General features: G+C 38.8%; 1 protein-coding gene across 3 annotated transcripts in view; it reads right to left on the reverse strand.

Moving 5' to 3' along the window:
• The window catches only part of LOC140337336 (cdc42 effector protein 1-like), a 118,897-nt gene that overhangs the window by 25,666 nt on the left and 70,246 nt on the right, over window positions 1–22,985 (reverse strand). Inside the window, exon 1 of one of the 3 annotated variants that reach the window (XM_072421047.1) lies at window positions 3,422–3,545. The exons of the other annotated variants lie outside the window; for them this stretch is intronic. The gene's annotated coding sequence lies outside the window, so the exon portion shown is untranslated. Of the gene's footprint in view, window positions 1–3,421; window positions 3,546–22,985 lie in introns of those variants that run through there. 3 annotated transcript variants of the gene reach the window in all.

A 22,985-nucleotide genomic window follows, 5' to 3' on the forward strand; every position in this document is an offset into this window, starting at 1 on the left:
ATTTAAATCCAATGTATTGCAATCAATATTTTGTATTGAATGCAATACAAATGGAATTTGAATTACCCATCCCGCCGGCAACGTACACATGCACTGACATTAACGGGAACTCCCCCAGTGACTCATCCTGTGCAGAAGATGCCAGAAGAAGACAGAGATCACAGCAATGGATGGCGCGGGATGCCAGGGGATCAGGTAAGCGATGTAACCTTCCCATAGGTTTACCTACCCTGAGTGTGACTCGGGGTTACCGCTTTCAGCAACTTTTTTCTACCCTACTTGGTGTTACCACTAGGGAGGTTAAAGAGTACCTAAACTCAACATTTTTACTTTACATAAAAAGTTAGACAACCCTTATATATTTAGAAAACAGTGCAGCACCACCTCTTTAAGTCTTGATTGCTGCAGCAATCAAGACTTAATGGGAGTGCAGAGCCTCCCAGGATACCTACGTTACACATCCTGGGAGACTCTGGCTGCTCCTTATCTCGGGCATGCGCAAAGCCTCCCAGGATGGGTAACGTAGGTACAGATGCTGATCTCACGCGTCTCTTTTCTTTCCCCTTCACAGCGGCTAAGTCACCCGCTCTCACACCTGCGCAGTGCCAGATCAAGTGATGGAGCAAGAAGACCGGAAGAGAAGGAAGAAGATGGCGGCTCTCGGTGCTTCCTCCGGCACTGGGACAAATTGGAATCCCAGGAAGACCTGGGACAGAATCACAAGAAGGACCAGCGCCATCGAGGGATCTGGGGGAATAAATGTAAGTGATTTTTTTGTTTAGTTTACGCTTCCGCTTTAAGATACAGCATAGCAGTGCACGTGGCCAGCCACGGCAAGCTGCGCAGAATGGCTTGACCCTGGTGCGGGTCTGAACCTGAATAACAATAAAATTGGTCTACCCATATGACAGTGGTAAAAAGTTGCAGCAATAATGATTGAGTGAATGAATACAGATCATGCCTCACATTGAGCCTGGTAAGGTGTCTTGTGGTAGGTGTAGGTGGGGGCTGCTTGGGCTGACTCATAGAGAATGCTGCCCAGCAGAACGCTGATCCTGCCAACATGTCTGTATCTTGGGACGGCCTCCAGGCATAGACCAGCACCGAACACGTCAGCAGCTGTACACACTGCACACCTGCTGCACTGTACATCGGATGTAAGGATAGCAGAGGTCTACCAGATTGCCTGGAGCTGCATTTGTCTGAATATTATTTTTACACACTTGAGTTAGTCCTCAAGAATGACAATTTAAGAATCAGACTACAAAACCCACAGGAATCTTTTACACGTATCTAAAATCAATTTACAGCTTTTTTTATATTGCACCTGGAGGCTATATGTGACTTTAATTCTCCTAACTTCAACCCCAATCATGTTTTTTTAATAATGGACTGGAGACTCTGAGGTGTCAATAAAACGAATGTGTGTTTCTTACATTTCTTTATTTAGCATGTTTAGAACTAGAAAGTATTTAAACAAAATTTTACCTGAGTTGCTTTTAAGCCAGGTAAATTTGAACATGTTGTTGTGCTTAGCAGGACTCACCCCTAACCTTTTTGTATAGATTATCAAAGAGAGGGCAGAAGTCCACAATTGACTTCTGGTGCTAGGCTCTCTTACTAGAAAACCCAGAATCCTCATCATGGAAGTATTCTTTATTATATGTTTGTGTTACATAAAAATTTTAGATAGTTATTGAAAATGTGTACTAAACTTTTTTTTTTTTTTAACTTAAACTTTTAAAAAATAATGTTAATGAATCTGGCCAAGCATCATTATAGTGTACCTTTGACAATATTATATATATACATATATATATATATATATATATTTATTTATTTTTATTAAATAAAGTAGTTGGGCTAACTACATGGAAGAATATATTGGATACAGAGGACTGTAATCTATTTGTACTTACTGACCCTTGGTGGGAAAAACTAGCTGCCTTGAAGCTTGCTCGAGATTGAAAAATCTTTATATGTACACTCATCTTCAGGGTTCCTGCAAGTATGTTGGTGTTGTCACATCATATAACACAAAACTGCAGATACTTTCATTAAAAGTGCAGATGAACTTTCTGATCAATATGTTTTCAGTGGCAGTTATTGATTGTTAGATGTTTAAGTTTAATGCTTAGTATTCCTAACCTCCTAGATTGTAAGCTCTTTGGGGCAGGGTCCTCTCCTCCTGTGTCACTGTCTGTATCTGTCTGTCATTTACAAGCCCTATTTAATGTACAGCGCTGTGTAATATGTTGGTGCGATATAAATCTTGTTTAGTAAAAATTTTAATATAATTCCTAAGAATGCATGGTGAATGTCAGATTCACTAACTACAGAAATGAAGACAGAGGTGGCAGAAAGTTGTTCTTGAACTACTAAGACTTTAGTGACTGAGTCTGGATAAGTAACCAATTTGTAAAAGCAAGTGCACTGGGGATAAACATTAACGGTAAAACAAATGTAAAAGCTATTTATTCAGGGTAAGATAAGAGTCAGTACAATGTGAAACAAACAAACTGAAAATACAAATGCCTGTTACAGGGCAGAAACAATTACTGAATTATCAATGCTCTAAAAATAGGCAAAAATTATCCCAAATCTACAGGACCATCCATCCAAAAGTATTTTAGGATTAGGTAGAAGAACCATAATATTCTTCTAGATCCTAAATTTCATAGCAAAAACAGAACCATTTACCAATAACATTTATTTTATGGTGCAGAAAGTTTAGAAGGATGAAAAAGACTTTCTTCTCTGCACTGGGATGTATGGAAAAAAGTTGAGGACTTATCATTTAAGACCACCAAAGGAGGGACACAGTGTGACTACATTTACAGCTCTTTTTTTGGACTTGCCCTTTAATAATCAATTGCAGGAACTCTGATGTTTTATGGACTGACTTACCAGTACAAGTGAAATGTAATCATGTTTTGTTGAGTTTTAGTTGGATAAGATATACACGTCCTGGGATTTGCGGTTGGAGCATTATGGCATGGATTAATGTTTCCAAGAGCCAGTTGGATGTTATCAGTTCCTAAATTCTGTATGTAACTCTCAGAATTGAAGGTTAGATGCCCTCCTGTGTACTGCTGCATACTACTGAATCAGCACAAATGCAGAGCAAAGTGGCACAAAAATCCACATTATTTAAAGCAAACTATTTCTTATCTGTAATTCTTTAAGCATTTGCGAAGATAACCCTTAAACATGTACATCCATCCACACGTCAGCATTATAGCAGATTAAGTATTTAGCAAATTGAGGGCTAAATATGAAACTCTGTAGGATAATGAGGATTTAAAGCTTACACAGCTGATAACCAATGTTAAAAATCACTAAATGTTCATAATGCCAAGGCAATGGAGCCTGAGCTGGAGGAGGGGGAATCATGCATTAATATGGAGAATTTGGGGATTACCTGTTCTTGTCAATGTCCCGTTAGTGTAGAGCTCCAGTAGCATGCCATAACAGCTGGAAGAATAAAAGTCAGGAAAGTGTGTGAGAGTTTGGAAGGAAAAGTAGGCTGGGACACACAGAGCAGGCTGGAGCCTACAGGGTGGGGAGAGGGAGAGGAGACAGAAAATTAGGAGAGACTGGACTATAGAGACAAAGTTTGGTAAATCTTTGGGAATTGTGACATGTTACAAAAAATGTTGGGAAATATTATTATTATTAAGAGGATTTATATAGCGCCAACATATTCAGCAGCGCTGTACATTAAATAGGGGTATCAGATGAATACAAACAGTGACCCAGAAATATATGCTAAATAATAGTTGTAACAAGAGAATGAAAATTTGTTACATCAAAAAGGTACATTTTTTTGAGTGCTGAGGTGTTTTTGCTATATGTGATTCCATTGGGTAGATCCAATGGGTCTGATTTATTAAAGCTCCCCAAAGAGAGGATACACTTTCATCTGTGAAGCTGGGATGGATTTCTTCAAAGTCATTTACTATTTGCTAGCAAATGTTTTCAATCCTGGACCAGATCCATTCCAGGTTTGTTGGATCACCCAGGTTCACTAAAGAAAGTGTATCTTCTCCAGCATTGGAGAGCTCTCATAAATCAGGTCCATTCTCTCCAAGGCTATGTCCATACTGGCTAAAGGGATGTAAGTATGTGCAAACAGTATGTAAGCGGGCTAAAGGGAAAGGTATATAAAGTAAATCTAGGAAAGGTTAAGATCTTAAAGAGAGTAAAAGTAAAATTATTTATTTGTATATTCATAGCAAGCAGTTGATGAGCTTTACAAAAAGCCCTCAGTGACCATTGTAGCTGCATCCACTGTGAGCTATTCCTTCTCAAACTCACAGGACAACGGGTAGCTTCTACCCGTGGCAGCCCCATAGAAAAAGATTGGGGGTGGCAGTGGGTGGTACTGTACCAATCACAGCCGCCAGCTGGTAATTCTTCAAACACAGGTTCTCGGGTGCATGTGAGCTGCACAGGATCACTTGATCTTACATTGAATCTGACATTCACCGATATGTTACCCGGTGGAGAATCTTTCAGGTCCATGCATTTCAATGGCAATACTTAATTCCCCTCCAGTGAATGTCAGATTCACTACTTTTTAAAAAGACCCCTAAGTGTCTTTTGTATCAGCAATGCCGCTGAGAATAAGAAAGAGAATCAATCTGAAGTTTTGAGTTGGAACCAGAACAGGAATGAAGGGGAGCATGTGTTCATGTGACAACTGTTCAAAGGAGGATTGGAAACATATCCTCTTACTTCCTGTTGTGTCTACAGGACAGGAAGTTATGAAAAAAATACACAGAAAACACATAAGACATAAAAATAAAAAAAATCGTATAGAAGTTTTAATCCTAGCCTACTCTATCAAACAAAAAAGTATAATATGCACAATATGTGGGCACTATATAAATACTGTTTATTATTAATAATAATAATAATAATAATAACAATAATAACTATTATTTAACCACCTGGGCGTTACACTGAGGTCTAGATTTCTGTTCCAAAAGCGTTACAGGTTTTCATGAAATTTTGTTTTTTTAAATTGTAGACCTGTAACTTACAGAAATATGTCCGAATAGGGGTCTAGTAGATATCATGAATATAAAAAATGTTTGAAACACACAATCATGTAAAAAAAAAAATTACTTTTAATAAAATTAAATAAAAGACACAAAAAATCAGCTTAAACAAGAATACATAAATAAATGAAAAATACTGAAAATGCGATAATTCGGTATACTGTATAGTAATATATTTTTCTAAAACACCTCCCTAGTGTCCGTCACATACCTATAGACAAAACCACATAAATATATTTTCTATTATTTTGGATTGGATTGAATACAGGACTTTGTATTCAATCCAATACAAAATGTGTTTGAATGAGTTTCAGTTTGAATTTCCTGCACACGCGCTGACGTACACGCACGGAGGGAGAAGAAGCCGGCCGGCTTCTTCATGGAGAGGGCACCAGATGCTGGAGGACGACGCTGGAACACGACGATGGATGATCGCAGCGGGACCAGGTAAGTAATCGATAAACCCGAACTTTTCTCACTGTCTTTTCATACAGTGAGAAAAGTTTGGGTTTATCGATAATTGTAACTTTTTGAAGCCCGTACCAAGATCGGGCTTATCGCTTAGGTGGTTAAAATATCAAAGTTAAATGACTTTGTCATATATTGGGGCTGTTGTTGCAGGTCATGTTCCAAATGTGCCAGTGTTTTTCAGTTATATTGCTGGAACACATGTACTGTCAATAGGAAAGTGTCAGAACTGTATATAGCCAAACTTGTTATCGGTCAGTGGCTCAGACAGTATTATTAAAGCATCAGCCGGGCAAAGAAGAGTTCACTAATACATCCTCCATTGGTTTCTTATGACAATGTGCCTTTAAACCCTATTTTTCTTTCTTTTAGTTCTGATTAAATGCCAAAAAGTTAAATCACTTACTAGCTTTCACCTTAGTGACCATTGTAGCTGCATCCACTGAGGAGTGATTCCTTCTCAAATTCACAGGACATTCACTCATGCAATGCAAACCATTCTCTCAGTAGTTCAGCTTTTCTGCTCCCCTTTCAGCACTAACCTAGAAGTTCAACTCCCTCTGTTCTGGCTTTTAGCATTGACTCTGCTGATCATCTTATTCTGTTTCTGCTCCCAGCATTGACTATAGCTCACCATCTCCTGTTCCCCCTTTTATTAGTGAACCAGGATCTCAGCTGTCACTGTTCCCTCTTCCAGAAGTGACTTTGTTGTTCAGGTCCACCTGCTCCTGCACCTACTAGGGATGCTAAAGCTCAGCTTACACTGCTCCCACTCCCAGCAATGGAAATTCAGCTTAGCTCACTTTTCTCCTGCCCCCACCAGTGCCTCAGCAGCTCAGCTCACATTTCTCCCGCTCCCACCAGTGACTCTGCAGCTCAGCTTATTTTTCTCCTGCTCCACCAGTGACTCTGCAGCTCAGCTCACTTTTCTCCCACTCCCACCAGTGACTCTGCAGCTCAGTTCACTTTTCCCCCGCTCCCACCAGTGACTCTGCAGCTCAGCTCATTTTTTTCCTGCTCCCACCAGTGACTCTGCAGCTCTGCTCACTTTTCTCCTGCTCCCACCAGTGACTCTGCAGCTCAGCTCACTTTTCCCCTGCTCCCACCAGTGACTCTGCAGCTCAGCTCACTTTTCCCCCGCTCCCACCAGTGACTCTGCAGCTCAGCTCATTTTTTTCCTGCTCCCACCAGTGACTCTGCAGCTCAGCTCATTTTTCTCCTGCTCCCACCAGTGACTCTGCAGCTCAGCTTATTTTTCTCCTGCTCCCACCAGTGACTCTGCAGCTCAGATTTTCCCCTGTTTTTCCTCATAGTATTGTATGCTCAGAATATGATGCCAGGGTTGTACTGGATATCTCAAAGTCCCCCAGGGCTGCCAGGACAGGAATGAATGAGCTCCTGCACATACACAGAAGTTATGTAATTTCAGCCTAGCCAATCAAGATTGCCTAAGGTCTGGTAGCAGTAAGAGGAGAAAAAGAAGTGGCAGTAGCAAAATGGAGACAGGTGAGTGTATTTCAAAAATTTTAGATCAGGCAGGTAAGGCTAGTTTATTGCAGAAGGGACATCTGCTGTCCCCACTGCAATAAATTACTTCTTGTTTTATTGTCCATTCACAGGCAGCAGAGGGTCTGGGAGGGCCTGTGCTTAGTGAATGTAAGTTTAATGAAGCTTGTGATCAGACGAAGGACATCTAGTGGCAGAGGAAGTTATAGCATAGAAAGTCTTTGCATAGAAGGTGGATTTTGCAGCAAAGTTGTATTGCTGTAGTATTAAAGTATTTGTTATTATTTAGCTACAAAATTAAAAAAGAAAGCCTGTGCTAGGAGAAGTAGACAGGCCTCTACTGCTGTCTTTTCTGATGAAATGCTGGTTACCTGGTAATCATTCTGATCCTTTCTAAGTTACCCGGTATAACAAATATTCTGCAATGGGAGTTAGAGCATCTTTTCTGCTAAGTTTGATAATACTGAAGCCTTTAGAATTACAGCCAGGAAACCAGAGTTTTCACAAGTAGAGGTCACCAATATCAGCCTCCATGTTTCTTTAATCACAGGTTTCCTTTTATCACCTGATTGAGAACCCTCTCACGATCCTCCAGCTTTGCTGAATAAATGCATGCTAATTTTCTGCATCCGCTAAGAATCATGCAATTCATAAATCCTGATTGTCTGGATTCATGAAATTTGTGCGTCCCCACAGACTGAACAAATCTGCATATGAAAGATTCAGGAGAATTGCAATTAGTTGGAAAGGGTCAGATTCACCCAATGTGCCCAGTTTGAAGACCAATTTGATCATCTTCGGTGTTGCCTATGTTTCTTCACATACTGTTTGCCATTTTAGTTTTATAGGAAATTGTATCTAAGAGTTTGTCAAAAGGAAGAATCACCTTTTCTAAAACATGCAGCATGGTGGCCTAGAGGCTAGCACTCTGGTCCTTGCAGTGATAGTTCCTGGGTTTGAATCTTGGCTCTATCTGCATGGAGTTTGGAGGGTCTCCCTTATTCCAGAATCATGTGGTTTCTCCCCAAATTGACCCTAGACTGTATTAAAGTCATATGACTATGGTAGGGACATCAGACTGTGACCCCTTTGAGGGTCAGCTAGTGACATGACTATGGACTTTGTACAGCACTGTGTAATATGTCGGCACTATATAGATACTGTGTATTAGTATTAAAGAAGGATGTTGTTATGCTTGGAGAATATGTCTAGGGATCTGTCTAAAAGGAGTACTTTTTAGGATTATATTTAGATTTTATTAAATTAACCTGTATATGGGCATGAGTCCCCATTTACAGGCACAGATGAGTTCCTCCTTACTCACACAGGTATGTGTTACATACACAGGGTGCATGCCTATAGTTGCAGGCACAGATAAGTCATAATTTATAGACACAGACTCCATGCCTCCATTTACAGACACAAGTGTACATGAGAACTCCACTAGGGAATTAGAATGTCTCCTTCTTTGACTTGGACTACTGGCCAACAGGTAGGACTCCTCTGTCATCATTTACTATATCGGGACTCTTTGGTTGATGCCTAAGGTACCATGCCAAAATGGGCAGCGCCAAGCCTTACATTTAGAAACTGTAATTATTATTTTCGTTACTAAATGACCAATAAAGTGACCGGTATACAGGAGGTGTCATAAATAAGTCAGAAGACTTAAAGCAGATCTATCACCATTTTTTAATTTATATAAAAAGGTGGCTAACCAGGGACGTATGTGACAGGTTGATAATATAGGAGGACGTTTGAAAGATAGTTGGCACCTCATAACAGGCAGCATCTAAACAAGGAAGTTCATGGTAGGACCACCAGATATTAATTTAATGAAAGCTGCAGATTTTAGACTTAATCCTGCAGATGCCTTGATGGCGCTGGTCCTTCTTGCCATCCGGTCCCATGTCTTTCTAGAACAGGGGTAGGCAAACTTTTGGTTGCCATTAATGGGGTGGGCAGGAGTACGTTAGGACAGACTCTTGAGTCCCACCCTAATGGCTCCGCCTAACACCAGGGTACGCCCCTGAACTGAAATGCCTCTCCTCTCCAATGCATTGCAGAGGTGAAGGATTTCCCTTCAGGGAGCCTTCCTTACTTACCGCGGCGGTGGATGTATCAATGCCGGCCACGGTAAATAGGGGAGCCACAGCAAGGTGGCAGCATTGATGCTCCGGTGGCTCCTCCTCCGGTAGTTCCTAACGCCCCCTGGCCGATCCGGCTAGCAACCTGCCGCTCCGGAGCCACGGGCTGCGGCAGGCATTAGGCTGGATCGGCTAGAGGGCATTAGGCTGGAACAATTTCTTTAAAACTAATACTATTTGTACTAATTAAACTGGATATAGTATTGCCTGCCCACCACTAAATTTGGCAACCAAACCCCAAGAAGGATACCCATGATAAAAAGGGAGTAGAAGAGCAAAGATGGCAGCTTGGTGGTAGATCACAACTGCTCACAGATTCTTGGAGTATGGGGTATATAAAGGAAAATTGTTAGAAGATAATTTTCCAGCTGAAATGACTAATCGCCAGAGATATATATGTGTAGGGAAAATGTTATTTATTTTTTATTTTTTTAAGTGCAACACACTTTTTTAAAAAAAAAAAGGGTGCGGCACCTTTCTTTCCAGTCTTGATCGCATTGGTGCAGATCCTCCTGGGATATCTACGTCAAGATATCCCGGGAGGCTCTGGGTGCTCCTTCTGCGCATGCCTAAGATCTTAGATTTTGAAAATTCTTTAGTAATGCAGGAAGAGTTAAAATTTATAAGAAACCCAAAATATCAGTTTTGGAATCACTTTACCTCTGCCTGTAACGACCCAAGCACACAGTACAATATTTGTCCTACAGGACATTTGTATAACTACTTGTTGAAAAAGTTTTTAGGTTTACAAAAAAAAAAAAAAAGAAATGTCTTGATTAGTTTGTCAACATACTGACCTTGATAGCATAAAATCTGTTAATAAGTGCGTGGGATGCTGCTAAATGTGGACTAATCACGATGATTGTATCGAGCCTACATGTGATAATAATAAGGGTTTTTTTTTTGTAGACAATATATAAGACACACAAATGCATGTTTTATTTAAAGTAAAACATTTCCATTCAACAAGAAAGAAAACATAGCTATACCTTTACAATTCGCCCTATTAGCTGTTTGAAATATGTACTAATATTCTGCAAAACAATCAAGATAAACAACACTATTATTTTCTCAAAACTCAGCAATTGATGCCCCATCTCCATAGCTGTGCTGACTTTAATTTTAAACACTTATAAATGCCCTTACTGCATTTTTTTTAAGAGTAAGAATAGGGTAAAATGCCTCCTAAATGCCCCAAAACTCAAAAAATCACTAAAAATGCCAAATTATGTCAATGGGGGTGTTTGTAAGTTTTTTTGGAATTCGGAAGGTGTTTTTGGGCATATAGAAGGCGTTTATGGGTTTGCGTTTGTGTGTGTATGCGTTTTAACTAAATGCTGCAGAAAACTCTCTGGTGTGAACTGGCCAATTGGTATGAATGGGAATTTTAAACTCCCACATTAAATGTAGAGGAAACAGCCTAACACCAGCTACCTCTCTCTTCTGAGCTGCTGACATTTATAAAAAGCAGTAATAAATGACTGTCACTGAAAGGTCAGAGGTGCCTTGGATGTACAAGCCGTGATTGCCATCTTACCTAATCTTGGTGCGTAGTGGTCCCTGGGAGGGGAATATCTAGGTCCCTGAGGACAGACTGAACAGAGTTTTTGTTCACTGATTATGCACAAGTGAAGCAGATTTATTCATATTCATCAATGTCTGAAAATGCTGGCAAATGGTCCCTAGCTAATTTATTTTGACAAATCTAAATGCAAAGACCCAAATAATTGCCTAAAATGGTGGTCATGTGACCATGATGCACTCCATCTTTCTTTTGGTCTGTTTTGTAGGACGACCCTTCTTGCAGTGCTGATGTTGTTTATAGTTGAGGTGGATGCTGGTAATGGGCTGCTGGAAGTATCTATCACAGGGCCCTCACGAGGTCCTCAAGGACCCTTCACAGGGTTCTGAGATCCTTTTTTGCTATGATGCTATGATTTTACAATGTGAGGGGAATCAACATTGCTGGTTGGCCTGTCTGGAGTAAAACTATATGTGCAGAAATAAATTCCTTTAAATGGATATATCTATTATCTTATACACTCTGATGCAGCCAGATTCGACCAGGGTTCCATGGAACCCCAAGTTTCATTTACTGGTTGGTCTATGGCTGGCATTGACTGAACTAGCTACATGACATCAACAATTTTTATTCCCAGGATGGCATTCTGACCACCATTAAAAAAGGGGGCATTTTTTTTTACCTAGCCACCAATTAAAGGGCATTTTTTTCTACAGACTCATTATTAGTTTTGGAAGGGGTTCCCTCGGACTTAACAATTTTTAAGGGTTCCTCTTGGTTGAAAATATTGAGAATGGTATCTGTACTGTATTTAACTGTCTTGGGAATTCTAAATCATAATACAAAGACAATTACATATGAATAGGTACCTAATCCAACCTACTTTTGGATTCCACCCAGACAATCACCAAATTGGAGTGCCTAGTGCCAATCATTGCACATTCTGGGGGCTTCTTGGTGACTAATACTGGAAGAGAAAATGGAGTTGAGTGATTTAGTTTACATAAGGACATAAGCAAAGACTTTTGTTTTATTCTTTTACGCTAAAATAAAATGCCAGCTCTACACAAACTGATATAGTTCAGGTTTTCAAGGCTGGTTGACATGCTTGAATAGCATGCTGATTTTTTATGTTTTTGGCAAGCTATCCCCACCAAAGTTGCTCTGGCACACTACCAAGCCAAATCATAAAGCTTCCTCCCATGGATTTACCCGAACTTGAAAAGTCTAGTGCAAACAATGTCACACCTTTGTTTTCACCTTGTAAGAGTGTCAGTACAGAAACTAAATCAGGAATATTTCTCTGACGGCTATAGAATGAACCTACTAGTGCCAACTTGACACTGATATTTTCTTTTTGCATGAAATTTAAAATTTAAGGCAATTTACCCACACCTTTGAACTACAAGATTATCTTGTACATAAATTTGCATCCAATATAAATATTCCCTATATATGAGAGACAGTTTAGCAATTGTTTTAGGTTAAACAATACACAATAAATTCAGCAGCACTAAAACACCAAAACAGCTGCCAACATTATTTATATCAGACCAGGCCTTATGCCTACCCAAATCATTAAATGTTTTGGTTTTCATTTTGATAGAATGAGACCATTTGAACAATGAAAGCACAGAGACTCCGGCATTTGAGATGTGCATCACTGAGATCTCAAATATTGTACAAGTGAAATGATTGTACGTGATATATCATATTCCAGGCCTCCAGCAAGGACCCGTAATGAACAGTGATGCTGAAAATAAAACCTGGCAGTGTCCTTGTATGCTGCACACAGGAACATGGCCATGGCTATCACCATTTAAAGCACACACGAGTAATTTTGTATTAGTAATCTGTAGCGGCCACTGAACAACTTTCCTTTATGTTGCTGGGAAAATTGAAAGTCAATGAGCCTGTGTCACAGTGATTCCTAACTCAGCAGCCGACTTTTTATTACAAGTAAAAGGATTACTGCAAAGACAGCAGTTTGTGCTGGATTGTTTGCCAAATATTGGGAAAACAGAACATATGACCTTAATATAATATATATAATAATATAGCTAAGAACCAGCACAAAAGATGAGTCCCTGTTCATACAGAGAAAGCTGAGTGACACAAGGGGCAATGATTTATTAAATCTCTCCAAGCCTCGAATGGGTCTGGTACAGAACAATTGAAAACAATTGCTAACAAATTAGAAATGACTTTTAAGAAATCCATGTTTCAATGGATTGTATGGATCCAAGGAAGTGTATTCTCTCCAGCCTTGGAGAACATTAACCTCCCTGGCGGTATTCCCGAGTGTGGCTCGGGGGGGATTTTCCATACCAAAAGCGGTAACCCGAGCCACATTGGGGTTGGAAACCAGGGAGTTTATCAAGCCCTTCTTGGTTCCCACGTTCCAGGGGCATTCTCCAGCTTTGCCCGCAGGATCCTCCAGTGATGCCCGGCATCTGCATCTCCGGTGTGTGAACGTTGGGGATGCAAGGCCAGGGAAAGCAGATAGCAGCTGGGCATCTGCTCGCGAGTCCTAGGCTGGAGGACGGGATTGTTAGGCAGGTGGAAATTTAAAATAATGTGGATTTTTAATTGTACCGCTTTTACATTTAAAAATCCTCATTAATCATACTACCAGGAAGGTTAATAAATCAGGCCAAAGGAGTGGAGGGATAACGGAGACACACACTTTATTAAACACCATTGTGGGCTTTTAGAGATCAATTGCAAAAGTATTTTCTGTATTTTAGACTTTTTGTGAGATGAAACATTGTTATTCATAGGAAATTGATGCTGAACACATAAGTATAATGCTATGTTTATGTTTTTAGGATTTGAATTATTGCTCTGGGTATTTGATTATTCTTCCTTTTTTACAGTGGGGTTTAAATTTGCATAGTGCTCTTTATTGTTGTGATTTTTATAAGTTTTGAGTTGAATGTATTTTCTAATGATGCTTTCAGTTGACAAATTTATTTTGGGAAGTTATCAGTATGGAAATTATCCACGAGTATGGGCTCAATATTTATCCAGAGTTATAAATAAATAGCAAACTGTAGCTAAATATCAATCTATAGAGAAAGTAATTATTGAGATTTGTACCTGCTACAAATATTTGCTACAGGTCACTGATGATTCAGTGAAGGAGGGAGTGACACCATAGTTGAAGGTAAAGTATGGTAATAAAATGTCATTGCTGGTGCGTTGTCACCAGCGTCAGACTTGAATTGCTTGTGTGACATTGGACAAAGGGAGAAGATTATATATTGGTCTGAAAATATTTTGTCCAGATCTTGACCACAAGGATAAACACTGGTTACTAGTGTTGGTGTTCGATGTTGGGTTGTCCTTATATTCGACCCAAATACGGCTGTTCGAATTCGGATAGACCTGACCCGAAAAACACAGGATTCGACTTTGCAAATTCATGTGTAAAAAAATGTGTTAAAAAAGAGGCTTTAATGTTAAAGTAATTTATTGAATGTGTGTGATTTGTGTAACTAACATTTTTATTTTTTACATTTATTTTTTACAGGGCACTGGAGGTTAAATGAGGACAAGTCTCCCCATTCATCAACTCTAGTGCTCTGTGATTGGCTGAAGAAAGGTAAACCCTGATGACTGCTCGAGGGTCATCAGGATTTTCCTTTCCCCAGCCAATCACAGAGCACTAGAGGTGAATGAATGGGGAGACTTGTCCCCATATAGCCTCTAGTGCACGGGGATCCCGTGGGACTCCTGTGTTCTTGGATAGAGAATCTCCATCCAAGAACACATACTATAGTTACACTAGGGCTGTCAGCTCTGCTCCCCTGATTGCTCTTGCAGTTCTACACAGTCCCGAAAAATAACCCGAGTTTTCCCCCCATTGACTTTAATGGTGTTCGAATTAGATATTCACCCGATATTCACCCGAATATCGAATTCGATAGAATAGCTGTCAAATCGAATAGTGAGATATTCGACCAACACTACTGGTTACCTTATGTGCCTGTTCTCTAAAATGGAATATCTGGTGGGGAAAATGTATGGACTGTTAAATTGACTTTTGGGTACATATATATAATAAAGCAATATATGGCTTTGCCAGTTATTTACAGCTTTTTTTGCTGTGATGATGAGCTTAAGGGTCAGTTTGGCTCTGAATGCAGTAAAGCCATTGGGTGACTTTTTGTTTTTTTAAAAGGGGCCTCTTTAGCATTTCTTTGACCATTCCTGTATTGTAGCTCTGCCCATATGAGCACATACAAGTAGAAGTGGTTATACGGTCATAAGTCATACAAGGAAATAGTAATTAGCTTGTAGACTTTACCATTTGCAAATTTGTAAACATGCTATATATATTTTTTTTTTTGCTATGGCTCATCTGATAAAAAACAAAACAAAAAAACAATTATTGTATATATAACAAAGAGCTATTGCTGCATGAAGCAACACAAATTCAGAAATATTTGTACAACGTTCTTGGGCTTGTATCTATTAATATTCCCTTCATTTCTTTTTCATATTACTGTACATATACATTCCTCCCATAACACTTGATGACTTGCCTCAAAAGAAACATTTCGAGGGTTAAGAAAACTTGGCATGTTGGGCCACATTCTCTGCCCTTTTCCCTCTCAGTTTTCCCATGTCACAAAAACTCCACGCTCCCTCTGTTCCCAGACGGATGTTCTGTCTCCCTCTCCCATAAGAGAAATTGGCCATTGACCCCCTTGCCACTATTGCAGCATTTGATATATATTTGTACAGTATATGTAAGTCTATATATAATACTGCTCAATTATGGAGACCCTTCAGTTTAGAATCTCGCTAAACATCAACGTGGAAGAAAACTAACAGTACTTTCCCATTCATATCACATATTTATCATTTTTCCCATGAGTGGGATGCTCAATATTATGCAGCCCTTAGTAACATAATACACAAGTACATTAAAAACAAGTGTGTTCATTTTGGATAGATAGTGGATTGTTGCAAGCTTGGTTCAAGTTTAGGCTAAGATCCATTGTGCTGTTATTGGATTCTCTAAACTAGTAAACAGGGAATTTAGTAGGACATCATGACTAGTTTGGGCTCATGTCTATGGGCATTGCTTTCCTGCATTTGTGTTTATTAGAAACAAACAACCTTATTTTTCTTTAAAGGTTGGGCCTCATTTATTAAAGCACTCCAAGGGTGAATATGATACACTTTCATCAGTGAAGCTGGGTGATCTAGCAAACCTGGAATGGATCTGATCCAGGATTTAACACATTTGCTAACAATTAGGAAATGACTTTGAAGAAATGCATTCCAGGTTTGCTAGATCACCCAGTTTCACTGATGAAAGTGTATCCTCTCCAGCTTTGGAGAGCTTTATTAAATCAGGCCCGTAGCACTTCAAAGGCTGCGTTTAACCTGCTTTGCACAGTGCTATATTTCATTGGATGCAGAATGTATGATTAGGGTGTTTTTGAATTGCAGGTAAGGTTTGTCAAATGCAGCCTTTCGAATGCTGCACAATCCATTCTATCACAGCTGCAAAGCATATACCCGCTTTGGAAAGATTTCCTCTTACTTCATGTTGGGTCTTGAGGATGCAATGCAAAATCTCCTCAACAACGTAATGAAAAAAACAAACAAAAGAAAAAAAAAAACAACATAACTAGAACAAAAAACAAACTAAAGAAACTAAAAAAGTTTGCAGCTTAGCCAGAGATGCCCTTTAATGCCCAAATGACTTAATCCAATTTTTGAAAAGTGAACTGATTACACACAATGAAGTAGTAAAAGCAGAAGTAAACTCCCAAGGTAAAAAAATACATTTCAGCCCCCCCGAGGTGTTTGTCATAATGCTTGTTGAAAGGATCCCCTCCATTAATGCAGAGTCTCTCTCCTGCTCTTTCCTCCATTGCTTACATCTTCACCAGGTCTTTTCCCAGGTTGGGAGTCTTCAGTCTCCTGATTGGCTAGATAGGGGGTGACAAAACTCCTGCCGATGCGATTGGAAACTATTTTGTATTGGGACAGAATTGTGCCAATGCTATGAACTGTCACACAAAAAATGAACCTTTTACTGATAATTCTAAAACTTGTTTGCATTGTCTGATCAAATATCCCAAAGAAATAAGTAGAAAAAAAAAAAGATTAGTTTCTGGTTAATTATGTAATAATTATTTTTTTGGCATTTAACTCTACAAAGTTAAAAAAAGAGAAAACAATTCATCCTCTGTAATTGCAATTTCTAAACAGTCATTTTTTTCAATGTTACTGTGTGGGAAGGTCCAGACTTAGAGAATAAAACTTTGCAACACAATTAAACTTTTTGTTACCAGTCAGTACAGTAGCATACAGCAAGCCTTTACATTTTGACACTGCAACTTTTAACACTGTTTTAATCAAAAAATGATTGATTGCTATGGCATAAAGCACTTGGCATGTTAGGCTGACTTTTTTGACGTTCAAAAATAAATAAATAAAAAATATATATATTGAGATTATATATATATATATATATATATATATATTATTGAATTTTATGGCAAAAATTGATATCATTCTTTAAATGATGATTTCCTGGCTGTTATGTTTTATTCATTGTCTTCAATACTTTTTTGAGTCACTGACCTTAACTCAGTATAGAAAAAAGAAATCTGAAATTTGGTTTATGCCTACTTGCATCCCTAATTCTCACCTGGAAAGGTAATGCTCTCACAGCATGGAGGGTCATGTCTGAGATCTGAGCATCTGGCTGCAGTGTACCATTATTTTAAAGCACAACAATAGCTTTTTATACTTTTATTACACTATTTTCCAATTATAGGAACAAATGTGGCCTATCTGCATCCTCTGCATGACATCACAATTTCAGGTGCTCTCTTCCCGCTAGCAGCATTAGCTCATAAAGTTAACAATAGGCTAATCCCGTGCATGGTCACAAAAAAAAAAAAAATATTCCATCAAGTTAACTTCTTTTTAGCTAAAGCATGTAGCCCAAACATCAAGAAAGTTGCTACTGTCCAAGGGGGAAAGATTGTCAAGTAAACTGTACTTTCTGGTATTCCCGCTTTGCCAAGATTGTTCCACTGGCTGCATATGCACGGTTCACCACTTGTTCCTAAACTTGTTGAGTTTAATTCTTTCATATTTTTACAGGGAAACGGACTGTCCTAGACTACTACATAATGAGGTGAGCTGTCAAATGTAAGACCTCTTATTAAAGGCCACAGTTCCATGTTAAGATGGCCTTAGAATAAAAATTGTACACTGGGTACAGTTGTAACAATAATATTTCATGACAGATAAATAACATTAAATCAGAGAGACCTGGCTTGGCAGAATTCAAGATTTGATTTGTACAGTTTCAATTAGCAGTCGGCAAAGATTCACATAAACTTTTGGGGTTGTACAGATATTTTATGATTTGCTAAATTCAAGCTTTGATCCACATAGCGCCGACTGACAGTAAACCAAAGTTCATGGCTTTAATCTCATTTGCTGCTTATTCACACCTTTAGGAATTTAAAAAAAAAATATTGGGGTTTTCCTAAAAATTGCAGTCCCCTGTATCAGGCATGATGCCGATATTTTTGTAATTTGGATCCTAGTGGGAACTGGAGTCAGAAGCAAGACAGAAGATGGCCTATATGTCTCTTACTACTGGCAGAACACTGACAAATGTTCCACTGGATGCCGACTTTGCCAAGTACATGCTGTGACAACGTGGTGCCAGTATGTTTGAGAAAGGGCCAATACTCGACCCAGGCCTTGCCATAGTAGAATCCACAGTCAGGACCCAGGCTGATAAGGAGACTCTCAACCACATAAGTGCTGATCTGTGAGTTATCAGTTGCATATTCACAAGAATCCACCACCATGCGCCTCTTGGTCAACTTGTACGCTACATAGATAAGCTAGGCCAATCTGTGAGTCCAGGAGACTCCCATGTTTTTGCACTGATTTTGCAAATTTGAATTTTTTCGGGCACAGATGGTGACACTGCTACCCCTACTCACACTTTACAGTAATCTCTGGAGATCCTGATTTAGGCTTCGCCTAATAGATCTAACCTGGAGGCATTGATTGCAGAGCTAGAAGCCTTTCATCAATGGTCCTCCAAGTGGTCAAACAGGACATAGTCAGGGTAGCACAAATGAAATGGACCCTCTCAAGTCTTTAAACCAACAAGGAGATTTATTCCATCCAAATCAGGAACAAGTGTGATATTAATGTCCACACTATACTGCAAATGGGAAATCTCCAATTCAAAACCAGAAATCTAAAGATGCTGCTTCAGATGCATGCTGCCCTACCTAAGAATGAATCCTCAGGGTCTGGAACTGATGAGGTTCAGCAACTTCAAACTGAAGATCACAATTTTATCCTTCTATACCGGGGTAGATGAGTCTTTTCATATATTCCCTGAGTTTCATGAGATACAGAACTGATGGTGAAAATGCCTTTTTCACCATCGGGAGACCACTTTTATCCCACTAATTGTCAGTAATTTAGGACAGATGTTATATGATACATTAAAAATATTGTAAGGACTATGAAGCTTCATTTTTGCACTTTACAATATCCACTTGAGCCCTCTTTGTCTCCTCAAGCCTACAGAGTGGAGGCCATGCTTCAACTGCATATTCACAACTCTTATTGTACTTAGTTGCAAATTGATGCAACGTTGACCTCCTTTTTTTTTTAGGTTCTACTGGACCATCTTCTCTTCATATTCAATTAATAAAATTTGTATTGGAAGTAAGGGAAATTCCATTCCAAAAGCTTTACTCAGGAATGCAAGGAGATTGCATTTTGTATGCCTTCTGCCTCCCATACGAGAATGTAAGCTAATACTTTCCCCCAATTTGGGGAATGACTCCCCCTCGCATCCATAGTGTGGAGATTTTAGTTGACTACTCCTAATGGAGAATAAATTCTTAATGTCATAGTTATTAAGATCAGTAAAATAAATGGTAGTAAGTGTATTCTGTGTTCCTGGTGTCAGAGTACCACTGTTCTGATTTGTGTTTAAAATGTTTTCCATATTGATTCAGAAAGCTGAATATGTATGCCAAAAAAAGTTAGTTTTGTGTCAGAATTACTGAATACATTGCCACATTAAGGCTTCATGTTACAGACAATAGCTATTATCTCCAAAACTAAACATATTCATAATAAGTGTTATAATGGTATTTTCATAAAGGCTAAGCATTGACCTTGGATACAAAGTCATTGCTGTATATTGTATAGACATGGCAACTGCATTCAAAATTCTACACAGAAGTGGCATTTACTAGCTTTAGCAAATCTGTCATGTTGTCTTATTTTACTATTAAGAAGCACATGCATTCAGCAACCCATAACAAAGGATCCCTTTTCCAATAATGACACCGAAACAATTAAAAACAAAAAAAAGATAATGATGATGTTGCATGCATCTATGCTAACATTGACCTAAAGAAAGTGGGTAAAATGATAATGACTTATTTAGCTACAGTTTTAAAATCCGAATGTTTATCAACGGGCCTATACTTATTGTGAAGAAGGTTGAAAACAAATGCCATATGAAGTCTTCTCCAAAAAATCTAACACATAACCCACCAAAATATGTCCAATATTTATTGAAATTTAATGATAAACCTTAAATATAAAAACACAAAAACTGTACGTTGGTATGTATAATATATATATATATATATATATATATATATATATATATATATATATATATATATATATATATATAAAGATTTATTTGTATAGGACTCAATACAGTTTTTTTTTTATAGAATCCAATACAAAATAATTTGAATTTCCCGCCGATCCTCCCGCCCGCACCAACTCATGTACCAACGTCACCGGCAAACCCCGGTGATCGGAGGAGCAGGACGTGTCCCCAGGACTTGCGGGGACCAGCAGGCCCCTGGGGGACGCCGATGGAGCAAGGTAAATGTTTTTTTTTTAAGTTTTAAGTGACCCTGAGTGTGACTTGGGATGTGCTATCTTTAGCAATGGGCGAGTTGGGGTGCACAGGAAGTGCACTGTGAAGGTCCCACAAAGGGCATAAGGGGAGCTACAAATCAATGGAGTGAAAAGGCCCATGGTTAGAATGGACAACGGTCATTAACGTACTTATAATCCTATCCACAGTCTTCTTGCCATACTGTTTGTGGCTAAGCACACTAAGCAAATGATCCATATATTGCAGTCAACTTATTTATATTGCCCGATTTCCTAGCAAATAAAAACACTGCCACCAGCCCTAATATAGAGCTAGAGTCACAAAGAGCAAAATATGGGACTTTAACGGCAGTTAATATCATAAAACATTTGAATTTATTTACTTAATTCTAAAAACAATGTTTAAAATCATGCATGCCTCTTCCCATATACCAAGATTCAGGGAGAGTTTTAAATAACGCTATAACATAAATTGGCTAGATACATTGTACATATGTTGAGATCATCCAACGCGTTTCCCTGCTTCTTCAGGGATGTCATAGGTACAGATAGTAGGTGTATCAGCACAAGGGTTATCAAAACTACAGGTACAATGTGTTACTTGGTATGGCGGCAGGCAAAAAGTGAAGGTAAAACCACAACACACAGCAATGGCAGTATCCCATATATATTCTCCACAATATTATTCAATCTCTATTATTAGTCCTTAATCCCTCACGAAGTTTGAGCAGAGAGTTGTCTTCAAAACCTAAGATTATTCATAGGACTTGTATTATTCAAAATGCAGGGAGACCGCCATCCTCTGTGAAGCACCCAGGTGCAGTCAACTTATAATTAGGAATACTTTTTTTTTCAAGTCAAGTCATGTGATCTTTATCCTTTTCCTCTTACCTGCATGGTCCATTTTATCAGGCTCCTTTTTTTTAATTCTCATTTAGGACTTTTTACTTTGTATATATTTTATTTAGCTTTATTCAAATGGTAGAAAATGCTACAATTGGGAAATCAGTCTGAAGAGTTTTGCCTTCAGTAATAAGGAGGATACTGGCAAGATAATCAAGTTTTATCAAGTTTACTGCAAAGCTATTAAGTAACACCAAAACCACATATTATTATTAAAATAAAAAATATAAAGCTTTTTTGAGAGAGAAAAACAATTATGGAAAGAATATTAAAATATCCTTTGCTGATATCCTTCTGATAAATCAAGATGCCCGATTGTCATGCTGGACCTTTGGATTTAATGCAATGTTGTGCCAACACAACACAAGTAAGCTGATAAGAAGTTCTCACTTAATTTTTATTTTTGTAAGCAAGAGTCAGTCAGACAAGTAAAATCTTGCAGGCACGTAAATCTTGCAGTAACAATGACAGCAATGAAGCCTTAGGTCTGCCTTACTATGTCAATTTCTTTTTTTAAATTTAGATGCCCCCTTTTTTTTTTTTTTTTTTATAAATATCAACCAGAATAAAATAAAAAGGTGTAAAAATAGTGATATCTCTAAGTGACTGGTTAAGAAGCTTGTAAAAGGTGTCTCAATATAGAGTAAGATTCAACTTTGAGCACAAGACAAATTACACTAATGAAGGTAGGATAGCCTTTGGCAAAGGAACATATGACAGGTTTAAATTTATCATCATCTCAATACATCACTGTAAGGTTGGGTAAAAAGGGCAAAGACGCCAAAGAACAGTCAGATGAGCAGTCAAAGTATCACCTTATGAAGGGATCAATGCAATATATTCAAGGGGAATTCCTAAAATTACACACTTGTATGTGTGACCAGAAAGTGGGGTACATGTGAGAAGTGTGCCACTTTACCCTTTTTGTTTTGTTTCAGTTTACAGAAATAGGGGCCAAAGGGTAAAATTGAGGAAAGACTGGCCCAGCAAATGCTAGCATTATAACCTCCAACCACTGTTAGGGTCAGCAATGATAAATCCCAGCACCAATCTTCAGCAAGTGTCAGGACTATTATTAATGCCCTGAAATATTCCCATAATTACCCCCCCCCCTATACTCAATTGTCAAGCTAGGGCCCACAATAACCCCCAGTAAGCTTCAGGATCAACAATGACAGTAAGGGGCAGCAATAACTCCCAGCAAGTGTCAGAGCCAAGAAAGACCCGGAGTCAGCAATAATTCCCAGGCCCCGCCAGTAACCCCAGCATTGGGGCTCAGTTGTTTTGCTCATCGTGTTGGGGTGAGCCCTGAACCCAGCCCTCTATCATTCTGTCCACATCCCTTTCCTGGACCTACTTCTTTATGTTGCTTCCGGAAGTGGCATTACTTGTATTGTCAATCCATACTACGTTGGCCACAATTGGTGGTTTAAAGCT

Source organism: Pyxicephalus adspersus, chromosome 8 (genome assembly GCF_032062135.1).
Source record: "Pyxicephalus adspersus chromosome 8, UCB_Pads_2.0, whole genome shotgun sequence".
NCBI classification, from domain to species: Eukaryota; Metazoa; Chordata; class Amphibia; order Anura; family Pyxicephalidae; genus Pyxicephalus; species Pyxicephalus adspersus.